Source organism: Parasteatoda tepidariorum, chromosome 10 (assembly GCF_982258835.1).
Source record: "Parasteatoda tepidariorum strain Cologne lab strain chromosome 10, Ptep-v5.0, whole genome shotgun sequence".
NCBI lineage: Eukaryota > Metazoa > Arthropoda > Arachnida > Araneae > Theridiidae > Parasteatoda > Parasteatoda tepidariorum.
The window spans coordinates 85,968,520-85,977,411 of record NC_141764.1 but is presented as its reverse complement, the minus strand read 5'-3'; positions in this window follow the sequence as shown (position 1 = coordinate 85,977,411).

The window sequence follows — 8,892 nt, the reverse complement described above, 5'->3', positions numbered from 1 at the left end:
TAATATTTTAAATTATCCTAATGAATGCAATTAATTTTATTTCAAAAAGTTTTTAACGAATTTATGCGACATGCGTAAAGAAGAATTTCTTTCGAATGAATTTTGCATAATTAATTTTCATGCGCAATGGTTAATTATACGGGAAAAAAAAAGAAAACAATCGAGAGTAATTTGTAGTAAATTTTTTTTTTAATTTAACCGGTTAAAAATATTTTAATCGTACTTAATTACTAACATTAATTATCATAGTCAAAAGAAAGAAAAAAAATCACGAATTACCCTTATGGCTGAGCCAAAAGTGATGAAATTGTAAAACTGAAAATTTCTAACCTAAAATAGTTAAATAACAAACAAAGTACGGCTGCTTGTCGTCTGAGTTGGGGTCGATATAACAGGGTAATAAGAAGAACGGAACATGAAGGTACAGAAACTTTTACAATATAATTGTTTCTAAAATTATTATAAAGTTGCTAATAACTTTTAATGTATAATTAAGAAATATATTTCGATTTCTTCTCCTTATTTTTCTGCTCATATTTTGAAAAAGATATTCTTACTATTATATCTATAATACCGAAATAAATTCAATAATTTTTTTAATTGTGTAATATTCTAATAACAATATTTGTTGAGATTAACATTAAAAAAAATTCCAAAATCAACTTTTTTTGAATTTTTTGTTAGAAATAATAAATTCTAATAAAAAATCCTTGAATAAGAAAAACTTTGTAGTTACTTCTTAATTTGTAGTTTCACACTTGACTTTTCAAAAATGCTTCTTTTAATAAAATGGTTAATTGCAAATTTTAGGGAGAAAAAAAAAAGAAAAAAACTTAAGCACAACTTTTTCTCGTTTTGAGATTCTCCATTGAATATCACTAAGTTAAAAGATATTCAGTCATATTCATTTGTTATTATTAAACTATCGTTATTTTTTTAAAATTCAAATAATATTTTAGATTAACCTAATGTAAGCTATTAATTCTACTTCTAAAAATTTTTAACGAATTTATGCGACATATGAAAAAGATAAAACTATTTCGAAAGACTTTTGCATACAGAATGGTAAATCACAAGAAAAAAAATCCGGCGACAATCAGAAAAACATTTGAGAATACTATTTTGTAAACAAAAATTTGTTCACTGAAAACTATTAGCATCGTGTTTAACTACTAAACTGCTGTTTGTAGAAAATGCAACACCATGAAAGAATCATCAGAATCAAATGAAATTTAATGCAGAAACGACTTGTACTGATACAAATAAATGATGAAATTTTCAAAACAAAAGAAACAAATTAAGCGTCCGAAATCAGTATTTGGTGCAGCCACCACGCGCTGCAATAAGTGCTGCTATACGACGTGGCATGGAGTAAAACAGATGTTGAATATCTGCTTGAGGAAGAGAATTCCATATCGCTTGTATGCGCAACCAAAGTTCGTCTTTGGAAACTGCAGGACGCGGATCACGAGTGAGACGCCGACCAACCATATCCCACACGTGCTCAATAGGCGACATATCCGGCGAATAAGCAGGCCAAGGAAGAAGTTGCATGCGTTGTGCTGAACAGATGTCTCTAACAGTCCGCGCAACATGTGGGCGTGCATTATCCTGCTGAAAGATAGCTCCAGGGATGCCTTGAAGGAAAGGAACGACTTCGGGCTGTAGCACTTCACGGACGTATCTGTTGCTATTGAGATTACCCTCAATTCGTATCAAATTGGATCGTCCATGATACGAAATCGCACCCCAGACCATAACTCCGGGTGTTCGACCACTATGTCGTTCAATAATACACTCAGGAAGGCAGCGTTGACCGGCATAACGTCTAACACGAACACGGCCATCATGGGTCCACAAATTGAAGCGTGATTCATCTGAAAAGACAACTTGGTGCCAATCAGCTCGCCAGTCTCTGTGAGCCCACTGCAAGAGCCCACTGCCGACGCAGCCGTCGATGATCCGCCGTGAGGGGAATCCTGTATAATGGCACCCTTGCACGCAATCCACGGCGCAGCAGACGACGACGAATTGACGAAGCCGACAATTGTACACCTGTAGCAGTAGACCAATGTGCTGCCAGCTGCCTGGAGGAAGCTGTGCGATCATTCACCGCCATGCGGAGCAGGTGTCGATAATCGCGCTCTGACGTCACCTTCTGTCGTCCAGTGCCTGTTTTTCGAGTTGTTCGGTGCTCGTCGGTCCACTGCTTCCAAACTCGCATCACTGTGGAACTGTTCCGCTGCATACGAGCTGCTATTGCGCGATAGGAAAATACTCCTTCTCGAAGGCCGATTATCCTCCCTCGTTCAAACTCCGTAAGTTGCTTGAATTTCTTATTCTTCCGTCGTGGAGGCATACTCAGGTCTCACTAAACGTTTGCCACTAACAAATAATCATAGACTATTTTCAACGTCCCGCTACAGCACTTTATTTATACGCTTTCAGCATCAATTCAGAGGGCGCTGCGCGCGCCACGCACGCGCGATGGCTCTGAAACTTTATTAATTTGCATAATATCCTATAATTGACATTTGCTGCGAATTTCATTTGATTCTGATGATTCCTTCATGGTGTTGCATTTTCTACAAACAGCAGTTTATATAACACGAATCTGTAAGAAAATAAAAAAAGGAAAAAAAATCACTAACAACCTTTATGCCTTGACTAACAGTAATGATATTGTGTGACTAAAGATAATTATTATAAAGTTACTGATAAATTAATTCGTATAATTAAGAAACATAGTTTTATTTCTTTCCTTTATTTTTCTGTTTATATTTTGAAATTACAAAACTTTTCATTTAAATATTCTAAGACAAAAAGATACTTTTAAGCCTATATCTATAGCAAGATATACTTCAAAAATTTGTTTTTTAAAAATAATTAAATATTTAAGGAATAAAATTAGTTAAGAATTAACATTAAAAATTTCAAAATCACGTTTTTCTTAAAATTTTTTTTTTTTTTTTTAGAAATTGTATTAAAATGATGCTTGACTAAGGAAATTTTTTCAGTTCATAATCTGTTGTTTGACATTTGAAGTTTTAAAAATACTCATTGTTAGAAAAATGATAAATTACAAATTTTTAAGAAGGAAAAAAAACTGAAGCATAATTTTGTTCTCTTTGCTTTCAGATTCTTTTTTAAATATTAGCTAAGTATTTCTAAAGATAACTTGTTATATTCATTGGTTATTTTCATACTAGCGTTTTTTGGCTTTAATCAAATAACATTTTACATTATCTTACTTGATGCGATTAGTTCCAATTTAAAAAAAATCTTTTGCAACACCTGAAAAAAAAAATGAAGAAATTATTCGGAATAACTTTTGAATAATTTATTTATTAACACAAGAGTAAATGACAAAACAAAAAAAAAAAAAAAAAAATCGAGTAAAAAATAAAAACAATTGGGAGTATTTTGTAATTGGAAAGTTGTTTAATTAAAAGTATTACAAATATTTGCATCAAGTCAAACTACTAACAAGAATTTGTAATACTTAAAAAAATAATAACAATAAATAAAAAAAAATCCGAATAACTCTTATGGCTAGAGCGACAACATTGAAATTGTATAACTAAAATTTCTAACATGAAATAGTTAAATGACGAAAAAAATGTGACTACGTGGCACCATTGTCTTCTGAGTTGGGTTCAATGTAAGAGGGTAATAAAAATCCAAAATTTAATTGAAGAGAATTTTTTTTCAAATCTAGTTCAATAATGCACATCAATTAAAAACACAATTTTCAAAAAAAAGAGAGAAATTAACTACTTTCAAAATAAAAATATTGCATTGTTTATGTTTGCAAATTGTAACTTATTTTAAAAAATCTTATAAAGAAGAAAATGATTTTTGAAAAACTAACGATTAATTTGTTTATTTTGTAAAATGTATAAGCTTGCAATTGTGTAAAAAAAGTCATAGTAACATGAAAGAAGAAAAAAAAATAAAAAGAGCAGTTTTGTTGAATTGTTATTCAAATCTTTTTATTTTTCTTTTTCTTTCAGATTATTTAACTAACAAGTATTTTAAAAATATACTACTACGTAAATTAACGACTATTTAAAAAATTAATTAGGAAGCTCATTTGATGTATTCTACCTTTATATTAAAGTTTATTTATTACTCATTATTTTGAGACTTAGCGTAACTTTAAAACATTATACTATTTTAATAGTATAACGTTGCGCATTTTATCAATTGCAAATATGAAATAAAATAATGATATATGACAATAAATAATCAAAAATAATATGTTTATAAAGAATAAAATAGTTGTAAATAGTAAGTTATAAAATTTTGATCAATTAAATAACCCTTATTAACTATTAGTTCGCTAAGGCTAAAAGCACTATTTATAATTTCAAATTTTCATAATCCTATTATGAAATGCCTGAATGAATCAGTAACACGCATTTCAAAACATTCGAAGTAGCATGATATTTAGAAAATTTTAAAAATAAATATGTATTTGATTTTCAGCCTCTTGCTATTTTAGGAATATCTTATTTTCTTTTTTAAAAAACTATTAGTAAATTAAAATTCATTTATAACAGCAAACAAATTTAATTCTTGAAGAAAGAAAAAAATAAATGATATTTTATTTGTTTTTTATTATTAAATGAATGCAGGGACACCGCAAACTTTTATTTTTGTGAGGGGATAATTCCCATTTACCGAAGGAAATTCCCAATTTAACCAAATAAAAGTATTTAATTCATTGACGATGTCATTTTTTTCCACCAGCATATTACTGATTTAACGATCTTATACTCAAGTCCATGAGTCGTGATTGGTCAAGTCACTGAATTGGTGTTCGATTCCCAGTGGCGGCTTGAACGCGAGCTTGTTTAAGAAGTAAAAATAACCCGACTGTGCGCATTGATGACATACATTGCTAATAGCCTTAACTTTTCTCCATGGACTTCGTGGCCCACAATGGGTTCAAGATGCTTTACTTTTATTGTAGTCAATAAATAATGAACGGTTTAATATATAAATAAATGTAAAAAAAAAAAACAATTTATTTAAACTTTCACTATACGGTGAATTGAATAATAAATGAGGTAATTGACTAATATCGAATAGGAAAAGAAAAAACTCCGGAAATAGCTTTATATTGAAAATATAGGTAAGAGTGTAGTTAAAAATTTAAAAAAAAAATAAATAAATAAAAAATTTATAAATATAACATTTTCTGAACTCATTTAAAATTCATCTGTTGAATTTTAACAGTGAACAATAAAGTAGATACTGGTGTTGCGATTTTTTGTCCAATTATTCCAATAAAAAAAAAGATTAACAAAGGTTACGTGGTATCAGTCCTTGTTTAACTGTTCTACCAACAAGTGCTCGACTTCGCACTCAGGTTGCCAGGCTACTAAGCATAGGGAGCCATCTCCTTCGAAGAGGATCAAAATTGTGAAGGCACGTTTTTGTATCATCCCCAGCAATGTTTCCCAATAGCTCATTGAGCAGCTTTAGTCCGAAGTAAATAAAGTACTATTACAACGTAAGACTTACCAGGGATTCATTTATGTTTTTATAATTTTAAAGGCTTCCAATATAAGTCAGTATTTATTAATGAACACAAATTAACTTGCAATAGCTGATAAGGGAGGGGGTCAGAAATTTTCCAAGCAGTCATTCCAAAGCAAATTTACACAGTATTTGAATTATCGGATTTTAGATTTATACGGAAAACAGAACCTAGTTACTATGGTCTGCAATAAATATTTGACATTCTTTTGTTTGAGCAAACAATTTTCTAATAAAAAAGATTCATACAGCACCAGACTTTAAATCATTTTGCACTGAGGAATCTGGTGTTTTGTAAAGAATTTTCTGTTATAGGAAATAAAAAGTCATAGTTTCAACTTTTCAAAGCTTTAGTTTTATACTCAATATATTATCTCACTGAATTGTCTAAAGAAAGAAAAAAAAAATCTGAAAGAAAACATGGTGAAATTCATTATAATCGCCTATTATAAGTCCAAATAATGATGGATATTTAACAAACTTATCCTTAAAAGAAAAAAAAAATGGTTTTCCTCCATATTGAAGATGAAATCTTTCATCCAATGCTTAAGGCACAAGCTTTCGTTTGAGGGATTGTTAAGCAAAGAGTAGCATATTAAATGTTGTTCTAACATATTAAAAACAACTTTATCAGAATTTCAATACTCTAAAAATGACCGAATATAATAAAAACTCCACAAACATAATAGAAACAGTTTATTTTATACATAAACTTGATCTTACATAAACAGTAGCAGGAACAACTAAAGTCACTGAAAGGAAAGTTTTGATAAACACTACAGTGAATAAAATGCTTTTTTTTTTTTAAACCAATATAATAAATAGGTCTATCTACCAAAAGAACATTCCACTTCAAGAAAATTTTATTTCAAAAAATTTTCAGGAAAGTCCACTTTAGTCTAATAAGATAAAAAATGATACACAAAATTAACCACTTAAAAACGTCACAGAAACATTCATGTCTAACAGTGTGAAAAGTTCGAGCTTAAAATCTAATGAGGTATCATTGTAAAGGCTTCCATTTTATGCATTTTTTTTTCATATTAAAAGGCATTTCTTTTATATTAAGGGCACTACAATGACCCGTTTGTTTCAGATCTTGGTTTCAGGGATTTTGTCATCATTAGCAGAAGTCGTCAATCTCGTTCTTAAAAAAGTATTTATTCAAATTATGGGACGTGTACACAAACAGACACACTCACACTGTAATATACAAATTCACAGTGGTTCTCAAAGCTAAAATTTTTTATGAGGAATCCATCACAAGTTTTTTTTTTCCATAGAGAAGTAGGTTACAGTTAAAGGTATAACATTAAATAAAATGTTAACTTTTAAAATGACAGAATTAAACATCAGAATCAGACTTTTGATTAAGATAATAGGACAATTAAAACAAACTTTATAACAGATTCATGTTTTAATATCTAAATGTAATCTCTCTAATAAAAATCATTAGCACATTTCTGAATAAGAACAGCAATAGCAGAGGGTAATTTGTTTTCTTTTAAAACTTTACCAAAAAGTTGTTCACAGTAAATATTCAAGGCGATAGTAAAATTCTTGTAGCCTATATATAAATAAAAAAATTACTTCAAACAGATTTATGTCTAAAGTATGTTCTTATACAAATCTTATAGCTTAATAAGTCATTAACGTTGAATTTCAAAATTAAGTTTTCATATTGTACTAACGATTCAATTTATTTAGCAAAATAAAGATTTAACACGCTACATTACCAAATAGTCTGTTTTATTCGTTTAATTAAATAATCATAAAACTAGCCAAATCAAAACACAACATATTTTAAAATTATTTTCATTTATATTTTCTAGTTTGAATACTTTAGGCCTTGAAAGATTTTAAATTGAAAATATCTTTAAAAACCTTGGAACAATACCAATTTATACAACGTAAGTTATATAACACAGCTATGTGGCATTAGTTAAATTTCAGTAAACAACATTGCACACTTTTACATTTTTATACTGCTAATAACATCTAAGTGATTCTATAATCGGTATTTCCTGAGCAAATTTCAACACTTGCAGACTGAAGTTTACATTAAAAGTTTTTAGAAATCACTTTCTCATACAAAATTTGAAAAATTAAAAAAAATAATTCAAAGGAAAAAAAAAAACACAAATATAAGTGGAATACTATCTAAAAATACTACAAGTGTTGCAGATAGTGAACATGGAATTCCTGAGATTAAGTAACATATTTTATCATCTAAACTTACATTCCAACACCACTTTTTGTAAAAAATGAAACCACAACTGAGTGATAGGCTGAATTAGAAAACCATAAACACTAACATCAAACCAGAAGAAACTTGCAAGTTTTCAAAAATACTATATTTGGCACTGTGACTACTACCCGAGCCGAACAACAGAGATGACTCTCATTTATTGTTTCAAAGTGCCAAAAATAATATTTCAAAATCTAGCAAAATTGCTCGGGTTTTCAATATGTCACAACTATCAAGAGGAATATATAGTGGCATTCAAGTCAAAAAGCAATATTTTAAAGAGATATAGATTGATATATATATATATAAAACTTTGAGAACCACATTACTTCTTTTTATATACAAACAGAATCAAAGAACACACATTATTGAAAAAAAGAATATAGCAATTACACGTGAAAACATCTACAATGGAATGTGCCATTGTTGAAGATTATCTATTTTCAGTTTGGAATGCTTTCTTGTGTGCATATTGCTGCCACAGAATCTGCAACAAATAATTGATCAGCAAAGAGTGATGACAAACTAAACAGATCTTTTTGTTTTTAAATGTTATACGACAGACACACAGAACTAGAGTTGGGCAAAAGTAATCAGCAAAGTGATTTAAATCAAATGAATCCGTTCATTTCAGCATTTAAAATATGATCAGTGAACCAAGTCTTAAATTAACTTGCACAGGAAGTTAAAAAAACTAATGGTAAGAACTATAGGGCTGATATAACTTCCACACCACAATGTAGGGAGACGTTAATCATATGTGCCACAAGAGGGCACTTTTCCTTGAGTGAACGAATACTTTGCTTTTAGTAGGACCTGTAATTAAACTGCTAATTATAGCAAGATATGCAGCAATATTTTAATGCAGAAAAGGTTCAAAAGATTTTTTTTATATTTAATTTAAAAAAGTAGTTTTAAAAAATAAATCGAATTTTTTTTTTTAAAAAAAAGCTTTAAACTGATTTGTAAAAATGAGGCTTGCTTTCATTATTAGTAATACTTATTTTTTAAATATACAAGAAAGCAATAAATTGTGTAAAAATTCTATTTCGATAGTAATTTTTTCCTAGGAGAGGGAATAGGATGTAGGGAATTTTCTT